Source organism: Myodes glareolus, chromosome X, assembly GCF_982192425.1.
Source record: "Myodes glareolus chromosome X, mMyoGla1.1, whole genome shotgun sequence".
Taxonomy (NCBI): domain Eukaryota; kingdom Metazoa; phylum Chordata; class Mammalia; order Rodentia; family Cricetidae; genus Myodes; species Myodes glareolus.
Window position 1 is genome coordinate 68,142,115 of NC_142053.1, and position 12,424 is coordinate 68,154,538.

The 12,424-nt window shown below is 37.7% G+C and overlaps 1 long non-coding RNA gene across 1 annotated transcript; it reads right to left on the reverse strand.

Annotated features, from left to right (window-relative positions):
- Positions 1-484: 484 nt before the first annotated feature.
- LOC148117362 (uncharacterized) lies at positions 485-9,358 on the reverse strand. The gene is made up of 2 exons (XR_015736954.1): positions 8,259-9,358; positions 485-3,412 (listed from the first exon to the last, which is right to left on the reverse strand). It is a non-coding gene; the product is annotated as an uncharacterized LOC148117362 (long non-coding RNA).
- Positions 9,359-12,424: the final 3,066 nt, after the last annotated feature.

The following is a 12,424-nucleotide window of genomic DNA, read 5'->3' on the forward strand; positions in this document are numbered from 1 at the left end:
GTAAAATAAGAAAATAATATTTTGGAACAGGTCCTGCTCCTTCACTGGGGCTACCCACTCAGAGGGGTGAGTGTGCACCTGCCCAGCCAGAGGGGAGTGCACGGCACCTCCAGCTCCTGCTGCAGGGGTTTATTGACTCCACACAACTCTCCCCTCCCCCTCAAGTTCGCCCTTTTGTCTGTGGGGTCCTTTGAACTCGAGGAGTCCTGCCTCTGTTCTGAGGAAAACCTTTCAGACCCACTGGCCAACCAACTGGGGAACAGTTCCTGTGCCTGCACTGAGAAGAGTCAGTCTCAGCAAAGGTTGGACCAAGACACCAAGACTCTTGGCTGCATTTGAATGAAGAGATGGGCAGGCGCCAAAGCAAAAAATCCTCTGCTACGGACCGGCTCAGGGGGGCCACTCAGACCGTAGGGAATCAGGGCGAAGGCACAGGAGAGATCAGGATACGGCGAAGAAAAATGACACACAGACACTCTCAATATTGAGGCATGCTGTGGCGATTTACTTACTTCAGTGCAGGATTATATATTTTTTACAATCAAAGAACTTGGCAAAGGCATACATCATCAAATCATAAGACAGAAAAGAACAGCATAAAATAATTTACAAAAAGAATCTTTGAAGATGCTTTGACTTGGGCACAAGGACTTCTGCTTTCTCACACTATACAAAACAAACTCTCTCCTCTTGCCTTCAAAGAGATCACTGCCCTTGAGCTAGACCATCTTTATCAGCTTGCAGGTGGCTGGTTGGTTTGAGCTAAGTGACCTTGTGTGCCTGAGTGAGAAAGAAAAAAGGCTACTATCTCCCTGGGAAAGCTTTCTGCTAGGAAAATTCTAATACATAGTCTTGAGTCTTTCTGAAGTTTACTTTATATCACTAACTTCAACTTTCCTCCCTTCTCAATTCTCAGGCTCAGATATTGTCAGTTTAGGCTAGGTCTTTTTCTTCCCATAAGAAAGGTTTCATAGGCCTGTTTACAATTGCACATATTTCTCAGGCAAATGCCTAAAGCTTCTAAGATGTATCCTAGTAAAATTAACTCCTTTTGTTCCATATCATCAAGGAATTGTCCTAATGATGATTCTGGCAATTTCAGAACTGGCTACTTTTTAAAGGCTTTGATTAATAGCGGAGCAGAATTCAAAAATGTCCTTAGCAGTCTTGTTTGTATCCGCAACTGCCTGGAATAGTCTGATCTGTTAGCAATATGCAAGAATCACAAAGAACACACAGACAAGGGAAAAGACACACATATGGCTCCAAGGACAGCCAGATCGAGTCAATACTAATGGCAACTCAGGTAGCTTTACACCACAACTGGTTGCCAGGGACCCGCCTGGAACACACAGCTCCTGGAAGCACAAATCCCAATCCTGCCGGCAATATTTGCCCATCCAGTCAGCATTTCTGCTACACTGGCGAGACAGCCGTGGATGTAGCAGGTCCCCGTTTTTTATTTTTAAAATGCAACTCGAACACATCCTGTTTCACTTGGGCCATTGACTTGAAAAGACATTTAAGGAGACAAGGGAATAGAAAAATCACCAACAGTACTAATAAAATGACTATTCCAATGAGGACAAAATACTGCACCCAATTTAATGGATTTAAAGCCTTAATTCCTGACTCAATTTCATTAGCCAAATCTTGTAGACCACCTAGTTGTAAATGAGCTTGGCTAATAGCAGAAATATCTTTTTGTAATGCAATTAAATCATATGTGATGTTATTATCTTGCCAAACACCCTGTAAATGTGCCTTCACTTTGTCCCATGGCTCTGAATAATTATAAGTCAGTGGTGTGACACAAATTGCTTTAAAGCTTCCATGACAACGTGTGGATAGAGTAGTTTTCAAATTAGCAATGTCCTGTCCAAGAGCAAGGACCACTTCTTCTAATACATTAATTTTTGCTTCCAATTCATTGTCAATTGCTGCCTGTCTCAGTAATGCAGATGTAATGTTCTTATTTAATGTATTCACATAATGAGCAGTATGAATCTCTTGAACTAACGCTGTTGTAGCTACAGCAAAAGTGGTGAGTATTGATATTAATGCTGCTATGCCTAAAATAAGTGTAGCCACAAATCTCCTAGGCCGTACCAAATCTCTTAATGTATTCAAAACTTGCAAGGCGGAGTTATCGAACCAAGGATCAGTTCCCAGTTCCACAGGTAGCATAACAAAAGGTGAACGTCTAACAATAAGCAAAACATTCAAATCTTTTGGTTCAGCTGAAGTAATGCAATTAGTTAGTTTACAGGAATGACAAACAACTTGATAGGACTTATTCACTTTGGTAATATTAACAAAAGCAGGCTGAGCTAATAACAATGCATTAGGATAAGAAATACATGCCCTGAGTCCTATAGGCTCAATCTTAGTATGATTAGGTCTTTTTTCCAGAAATATATTAGCTGCAGCAAGCAATCTGAACAGGCCAGAGTGCTTTCTAGTAATATTCCCTTCTTTAGCAAACCATGTAGGCTCAACAAAACCTGGAGAAAACCATCTTCGTAAGGGCTCTCCTACCCTTACGTATTTATAGTGATGAAATTTCTCTTGATGAGTGTTTATATGGTTTTCATAAAAATACTGTTAACTTGAAGATATAGAATAATCCCAAATTTCATAAGAGGAATCTTTAGGCTGATATTTAGTGGCTGTATTTGGAAAGCCACAAGTTAGCCATGTAGGGAACTTATTAATAGCTGAATCCCAAAATTGATCCTTATCCCGATATTTTTGAATACATGGTTCAATAGGCATAGATGAAACCTGTTCAAACGTTTCTTTATAATTATATTCCCCTAAGGTCTGCATCTGAATTTCCCAAATCCATCTCTTACCAACATTTTCCTTATCTGGGCTGTCAGTAAGAAAAGTTCTATAGCTTGAACTTAAGCAAAATCTTGGTACCTTTCCAGAAAGTGTAATGCAAATAGGCAAGGAATCAGAACGTCCCTCAAAGGTTATTAACGAGGACGAACTAATTCTTGAGTCAGAGTCCTGAGCACCTCCCAGTCTCCTAGTATCATTAGTTAAAATCCTGATGGGCTCTTGATCTAGCCAGCCAACAGGTTGTAAAACTGGGGGATTAGGAACATAGGCCCAATAAGCCATTCCCTGTACTGTAGGAGGAGCAGATATCAAGGCTAAGAAAGCAAGAAAGTATAGGCTGGGTTTCAGGGGTTTTTCCTGCTGAATAAGCAGTCTTCTAGCTTCTTTGACAAGGCATCTGATTTTCGTCCAGGTGATTTCCGACGCCTGTAACTGAGTTGCCTTCATTTTCCTCATTTGACACATCAGATATCTCGTCTGTCTCCATTGCCTCTTCCTTTTTCGCCGCCTCTCCTGGCGTCGGCTGGACAAGCCTATCTGGTATCCAGATGGGGGAGTCGGCATCCTGTGGAAACACACAAGCATACCCTCGTCCAAATATTATTAAAACGTCTGGTCCTCTCCATTGGCCAGACAGCAGATCTTTCCATAGGACTTTTGGCAAAACAGAGTTAGACTCACAGGTCCAATGCACCATTGCAGGTGTTAATCTTTTATCATTAGTATTTAAATGATTTAATACAAATAAGGTATGTGATAATAAATGATGAGGAGCAAAATATTCATGTGCTCTTTTAAAAATTATCTGGCCCTAAGGGCTATATGGGATGCCTGTAATATGTACATTGTGTCATTGTGCACAAAAAGTTTCAAAAGCTTTAGAAACATAAGTAGAACCATTATGACTGTAAAGAAGTTATCATTATAATTGGTTAATAATTGTAACATTATTATGAAAAACATCCTAAGGAATTTCTTCTGTCCCTTTGAAAATAAGGGGTGAGGGTCCTATATTTCCCCAATCCTCCTGGTCTTAAGGGTCAGCTCAATCATAAGCTAGCTTTGTTAACTTTGGGTTTTTAATATATCTCTTTTGACTTAGCATTTTAACCAGGGATAATTGGGCGATGTATTCTTTTAACTGCTTCCAGCTGACTTTGGGGCGACGTTGTCAAAGGTTAACAAAGGTAAAATGCTAGTCAAAAAGAGAAAATTTTGGAAACATTTGGTTCGTGGACTTTGTTGAAGAGCTAGGGGGCATTCACATCGGCTAGACTGGTCCACAGTCATTTAGAGCAGGTTATAGGCAGCAATTAATGCTTGTTTGTGTCTGCCAGCCAAGGAGAAACCTGTAGAGACAAATTTATACTAGGAACAGAAGTTAATACATTTAAAACTTTTAGGCCCATTATTTGTCTTTATCTGTAAAGGCATTCCCATAATTTGAAAACATAAAGTGAGATATTGAATAACATCCTTAATAGCTTCTCCTGTGTGTGCTGAAGCAACTATGGAAAAGTATCAACAGTCATATGCACATAGCATAACCTTCCAAAGGAGAATACATGTGTTACTTCCATTTGTCAGATTTTTAGAGAGAGTAGATCCCGTGGATTTATTCCAGTGCTGGGTAGATGTTGATGAGCAAGATTACCTGTCGAGCAATCTGCTCGAGAGAGAGATGAATTTTTTGTTATAATGCTTTAGCATTGACATAAAAAGCTTTATGAAAAGCTCTCGCCTTCTCTAAGAACTCATGAATATATATATATATTCCATTTTAGTCCATTGATCAATTACATTATTTCCTTCATTCAAAGGTCCTGGCAGAGCTGTATGGACTTTCATATGTTGAATGTAAAAACAATTTCTTCTCTGCCAAATTAAATGTTGCGATTGCTGAAATAAAAGACACATAGGGCTGGAACTTTTAATAGGTCCTGGCTACTTCTAAAATTCTGAGGGTATTAACATCTGTAGAATCTGATATTAGATTAAATGTTGTCTTAGATTCGTCTGTAAATACATTTGGGGCCATGGAAATAGGCTGTGATAATGTTATTTCAGAAAATATTACAGGATGCTCCTTAAAATAACATCTAAATCAATTTATATCATCTAACAACTTTTGAAAATCCTTCAAGATCTTTAAATTATTTTTTCTCAATTTTACCTTTTGTAGAATAATTTGCTTCTCACAAATTCATGCTCCTAAATAATTTATGATTTTATTCTTTTTGTATCTATTTTCTTGCGGACTTTGAAACACTGGGTATGCTGATTGCAGCTCAGTTCTCACCTCTTTTCAAACGCTTAAATAAAATGTGCTTTCGAAGCTGCCCTTACCTCCTCCCACATAAGGTGGAGGGGTGGAGGGTGTTATGGGGCAAAGCGTCAGCGCTTTTAAACCTCCTTTCTCCTTTTTTCTCATCCTTTTTCTCAGCTTTGCCTTTTCAAATTTGCTTACAATTGCTTGTAGTTGCTTATCTGACTCTTTTAACTCAGAAAGGTCCGGGTATAACTCTCCCCATTCCTGATGATTCCTTTTACTGCTTGTCTTTTCTGACTTTTTTTGATCTTTCCTCTTGCAACATTTCCAGCGCTGCCTGTCCATTTTTTACTGCTTTACTGTAATATAGATCTTCCAGACAGCCTCTAATTAACTTCCAAATTGACTTGACCCCTCCCTTAAGGATCCAAACTGCCCTTGCTCTTATTTATTCCTCAAAACTTTATTAGGTAAATTAACATAAAGTAGCAGTAATAGTTGAGCAATTCTTTGTCCCTTATGAATCTGAATAGTCTCAGATAATGGCTTCACCATGACCTTAATGTCATTTTCTGTGTTTGCATCTATGACACCTGACACAACTTTAGAATTCTTTTGATAGTTGAAACTTTTTCCTATAATAAGTCCCACAGTTTGTGGCAACAATGTTCCTTTCATTGATGTAGGTACTAAGGCAATGCCATCCCATTTAGAAAGAATCATATCCTTTGAGCTAGCCAAATCAAGGCCAGCACTACCTGGTGTTGCTCTAGGCAATTCATGTATGATAAACTCTGGAGCATCAGGTTTTAAATTCCTGGCTCTGATTCCTTAACTGATTTTTCCTTTCCCTTAAGGATCCCTTGCTTAAATGCAAAGTCTAGGTCTCTCCCCTCTTTTCCCACAATGACATCGAGAGACTTCCTGAAACAGCGAGCCAGGGTGCAATGGCAAAAAATTTCTTTTAAGTATTTTGTCTTATCTTCTAGATTCTTTAAACATAGCAGCTCATTAAGAGCCTAAAAAATTGAGTGCAATTGATTAGCACCCATATTTAATTGATATTCCTTTTACTTTCGTTTCGTCGACTTGCGAAACTGTTTTTTACTCATTCCTTGTTTATGGAATGGGCAATAAAACTCCCGCTTTGATAGCGGCTGCTCCCCCTTCATTTCCAGGGAAAAGTAATTAACCCCCGCTTTGCCGCGGTTGTCTTCTCTCTATTTACAAAGAGAGCTATAAATGAATCCTGCTTTAACAGCAGACGCTTTCCTTTTACTTATAGGAAAAGCAATTAATCGTCCCTACTTTAGTCGTAGGATTCCCATTTACCTGAGAACTATTTTCCCCTGCTTTAGTCACAGGATCCCCAGCTTACCTGAGGACTATTTCCCCTGCTGTTTGTTCATGGTCTGGACCAGGTCCTGACAGCAGGTGTTGCACTGGGGGTCATCTTACCCAGTGGTCAGCATTATTGTTATTCAGGTGGAGACATCGTGGTGTCCCATAATCTTCTTTGGAGACCTTAGGTCACTGTCAAAGTCTCAGAGTCTCTATCTAATATATGCTTTTTAAACTTTATTTTAAATGCCATTTTATACAGATTTTTGAAGCATTTATGGCTGTCCAGGTATCTCTGATTAGGCAAACTTTATTATTTTTATTAACTTATACTTTTAACAAACCAAAAATATATACCATATCTTTGTTAAAGTAAACCTGTAAATTAATCATTTTTAGTAAAGACAATGAGGCTAAAACCTAATCATAAACAATATGAAACGTTTTATAAGTATTTGTATTGTATTTTTAAGACATAAAAATTCTCAAAAATTATGAGTCAGAACATTTGAATATTTTATTGCAAAAAATAACTGTCAAGATATTAGAAAGTCTTTACTTAGAAAAAAGACAAATCTTAAATATAATTTCTTTGCTGAATGTGGAGAAAGCATTATTTTAGCATGAACAATTAATCAATAATTATATTATTAAAAAATACCCAAATCAATATTTGCTCAGAACGTTTTTGGCAAAATGTGGCAAAATCATATGATGTTCATAGGACAGAATTTTTGAGACCCTTACTCTGTGGAGTATACTCACCTCATATATTTTTTAATATCATAAAGCTACACAAGCATGCATAAAAGAAATAACCATGACCCTTTCACAAGATAAATCCTTTTAAAACCAGAATTGACCATTAAACATTCAGATATAAGAAATTATAACATTTTATATATCTTTTGTAATTTTTAGGTTTTGACTCCTTTCTCAATCTTTGTTTCATTGATTAAGCCAGACACTTTTAGACAAACCCCTTTTATTATTTTTATTTATTATTATCATTATTTTAGCCTTTTTGCCCTTGTTGGTTTTTAGATAATATAGAAGCCTAATGTATCTTTAACATTTGTTTTTAAATTAATGTTTTTTAAAGTTACAGGTTGGAATAATTTAAAACCTTTTATAAGCAGTATTAGGACAGGAAAGAGTTAAGAGAAGAAACTGCTGGCCAGCGGAAGAAACCTTGAGTGTTATCACAGTGAAAAACTTAACTCAGAAAAGAGAAGAGGCACAGAAAATGTCCTTTAGCTGCTAATGCCTTTTAAAATTCCCTATTAACTTTTCTCTGATCATAATTTTAGACCTTTTGTTTTATATTTGTCTGGTTTTTATTTCTATTTTTATGTTTATTTTTATTCTTATCTAAGAGCGTTCCATCTTTATGGAACTTAGAGTTACATTCATTCTTCCAGTGCTTTCCCTTTTTGCACCGGGGACAAAGTCCGGGAGTTCCCCTTTGCCCTGTTCCTTTTTGTCCTGCTCCCCTGGGCCTCCTGCAGTCTTTCTGCATGTGCCCAGGTTTCCCACAATTATAACAAGTGAGAGATGAGGAGTCTCTTACACCTCCTCCATATGTCTTTTCAATATTGGCGCTGAATTTCCAACCCTTCATTGTTCCAGCATAGACCATTCTTAGGACTATGTCTGGTGAGGCATCTCTCATAGATTGCCCCATGGTTCCTCAGGATTACTTACACTGTGACCGGCAAATCTTCCGGCGGGACTGCAGCTCCCTGGTAAGAGCCGTTCCTGAAAACTAATAAAAGGAAAAGAAAGAAAAGAGAAATATTACCTGTCCTTCAAGTCCCTGTTCGGGCGCCACCTGCTACGGACCGGCTCAGGGGGGCCACTCAGACCGTAGGGAATCAGGGCGAAGGCACAGGAGAGATCAGGATACGGCGAAGAAAAATGACACACAGACACTCTCAATATTGAGGCATGCTGTGGCGATTTACTTACTTCAGTGCAGGATTATATATTTTTTACAATCAAAGAACTTGGCAAAGGCATACATCATCAAATCATAAGACAGAAAAGAACAGCATAAAATAATTTACAAAAAGAATCTTTGAAGATGCTTTGACTTGGGCACAAGGACTTCTGCTTTCTCACACTATACAAAACAAACTCTCTCCTCTTGCCTTCAAAGAGATCACTGCCCTTGAGCTAGACCATCTTTATCAGCTTGCAGGTGGCTGGTTGGTTTGAGCTAAGTGACCTTGTGTGCCTGAGTGAGAAAGAAAAAAGGCTACTATCTCCCTGGGAAAGCTTTCTGCTAGGAAAATTCTAATACATAGTCTTGAGTCTTTCTGAAGTTTACTTTATATCACTAACTTCAACTTTCCTCCCTTCTCAATTCTCAGGCTCAGATATTGTCAGTTTAGGCTAGGTCTTTTTCTTCCCATAAGAAAGGTTTCATAGGCCTGTTTACAATTGCACATATTTCTCAGGCAAATGCCTAAAGCTTCTAAGATGTATCCTAGTAAAATTAACTCCTTTTGTTCCATATCATCAAGGAATTGTCCTAATGATGATTCTGGCAATTTCAGAACTGGCTACTTTTTAAAGGCTTTGATTAATAGCGGAGCAGAATTCAAAAATGTCCTTAGCAGTCTTGTTTGTATCCGCAACTGCCTGGAATAGTCTGATCTGTTAGCAATATGCAAGAATCACAAAGAACACACAGACAAGGGAAAAGACACACATATGGCTCCAAGGACAGCCAGATCGAGTCAATACTAATGGCAACTCAGGTAGCTTTACACCACAACTGGTTGCCAGGGACCCGCCTGGAACACACAGCTCCTGGAAGCACAAATCCCAATCCTGCCGGCAATATTTGCCCATCCAGTCAGCATTTATGCTACACTGGCAAGACAGCCGTGGATGTAGCAATCCTCCAACAATCTGAAAGGCAATATGACATCACGAGAAACTAAGGATCACGAAACAAGAAGAACTGAACACCATACTCCAGAAGAAATAGAAGAAATCGACTTTAAATGGAACATTATAAAAATAGTAGAGGACCTTAAACAGAAGGTGAAAAAACTGCCATAGAAAAATAGAGATGACAAACAAAAAGGTAGAGGAAATGGATAAATCTCTGAAAGATACCCAAGAAAAACAGCAACAACAAAAAAAGCAATCAAACAGGTAAGAGAAACAGTTCAAGACTTGAAAAATAAATGGAGGTAATGAAGAAAACACAAACTGAGGGAAGGCGGGATATGGAAAATCTGGGTAAACAAATAGAAACTACAGAGACAAGTATTACCAACAGAATGCAAGAGATAGAAGAAAGAAACTCAGACACTGAAGATACTGGAGAGGAAATAAACTCACTGATTAGAGAACAAAACAAATCCAACAAATTCTTAACACAAAACATCCAGGAAATCTGGAACACAATGAAAAGACCAAACCTAAGAATAATAGGGGAAGAAAGAGAAGAGTTACAGCTCAAAGGCCCAGAAAATATATTCAACAAAATTATAGAAGAAAACTTACCCAACCAAAATAAGGATATTCCTTTGAAGGTACAAGAAGCATATAGAACACCAAAAAGACTGAATCAAAAATAAAGCATCCCCTCGCCATATAATAGAAAGTAAATTATGTACAAAAGCTTATTGGCCACAAAGTTGGAAAATGTAAAAGAAATGGACTTTTTTTTGATAAGTACCATTTTCCAAAATTAAATCAAGACCACGTGAACAATTTAAATAGACCTATAAGTCTTGAGGAAATAGAAGCTGTCATAAAGAAAAAAAACTCCCAACCAAAAAACGCCCAGAACCTGATGGTTTTAATGCAGAATTTTATCAGAACTTCCAAGAAGAGCTGATACCTATACTCCTTAATGTGTTTCATATAATAGAATCAGAAGAGTCATTGCCAAACTGTTTTTATGAAGCTACAGTCACCTTAATTCCAAAACCACACAAAGACCCAACCAAGAAAGAGAACTGCAGACCAATCTCACTCATGAACATTGATGCAAAAATTCTCAGTAAAATTCTGGCAAACAGAATTCAAGAACACATTAAAAAATTATCCATTATGATCAAGTAGGCTTCATTTTAGAGATGGAGGCAGGGCTGATTCAACATACAAAAATCTATCAGTTTAATTCATCATATAAATAAACTGAAAGAAAAAAAACCATAAGATCATTTCATTAGATGCTGAAGAAGAATTTGACAAAATTCATCACCCCTTTATGATAAAGGTCTTGGAGAGATTGGGGACACAAGGATCACACCTAAATATAATAAAAGGGATATAGAGCAAACCAACAGCTAACATCAAATTAAATGGAGAGAAACTAAAATCAGGAACAAGAAAAGGCTGTCCACTCTCTGCATATTTCCTCAATATAGTGCATGAAGTTCTAGCAATAGCAAAAAGACAACATAAAGAGATGAAGGGAAGTCAAATTGGAAAGGAACAAGTCAAACTTTCATTATTTGCAGATGATATGATAGTGTACATCAGTGACCCCAAAATCTCTACCAAAGAACTTCAACTTTTACAATAGCCACAAATAGCATAATATATCTTGGGGTAACTCTGACCAATGAAGTGAAGATCTATTTCACAAGAACTTTAAGGCATTGAAGAAGGAAATTGTAGCGGATACCAGAAAATTGAAGGATCTCCCATTCTCTTAGATGGGTAGAATCAACATAGTAAAAATGGCAATTCTACCAAAGGCAACCTATATTCAGTGCAGTCCTCAATAAAATCCCAACAAAATTTTTCACAGACCTTGAGAGAACAAAAATCAAATTTATATAGAAAAAACATAAAAACCCAGGATAGCCAAAACAATCTTATACAATAAAGGAACTTCTGGAGGCATTACCATCCCTGATTTCAAACTCTATTACAGAGCTACTGTCATGAGAAAAACTCGGTATTGGCATAAAAACAGAGAAGTCGACCAATGGAATAGAATAGAAGACCCGAATATTAACCCACAAAACTATGAACACCTGATTTTTCAACAAAGGAGCCAAAAGTATACAATGGAAAAAAGAAAACATCTCATTAAATGGTGCTGGAATAACTGGATGTCAACCTGTAGAAGAATGAAAATAGATCCATATCTATCACCATGCACAAAACTCAAGTCCAAATGGATTAAAGGCCTCATTATTAATCTGAACACACTGAATCTGATAAAAGTGAAATTGGGAAGTAGTCTACAAGACATGGGCACTGGAGACCACTTCCTAGGTAGAACCCAGTAGCACAGACAATAAGGGCAACATTGAATAAATGGGACCTCCTGAAACTGAGAAGCTTCTGTAAAGCAAAGGACACTGTCATTAAGTCAAAAAGGCAACCTACTGATTGGGAGAGCTTCACCAACCCAACATCAGACAAAGGTCTGGTCTCCAAAATATATAAAGAACTCAAAAAAGTAGACATTAAAACTCTAATTAACCCAATTGAAAAATGGGGTACTGAATTGAACAGAGAATTCTCAACAGAAGAAATTCAAATGGCCAAAAGGCACTTAAGGTCATGCTCAACCTCCTTAGCGATCAGGGAAATGCAAATCAAAGCAACTCTGAGATACCATCTTATACCTGTCAGAATAGCTAAAAATCAAACACACCAATGATAGCCTATGCTGGAGAGGATGTGGAGTAAAAGGAACACTCATCCATTGCTAGTGGGAATGCAAACTTGTGCAACCTCTTTGGAAATCAGTGTGGCGGTTTCTCAGGAAATTTGAGATCAACCTACCCCAGGATCCAGCAATACCACTCTAGGGAATATACCCAAGAGATGCCCTATCATACTACAAAAGCATTTGTTCATCTATATTCATAGAAGCATTATTAGTAATAGCCAGAACCTGGAAACAACCTAGATGCCCCTCACTGGAAGAATGGATAAAGAAAGTGTGGACTATATATATGCATTAGAGTACTACTCAGCAGTAAA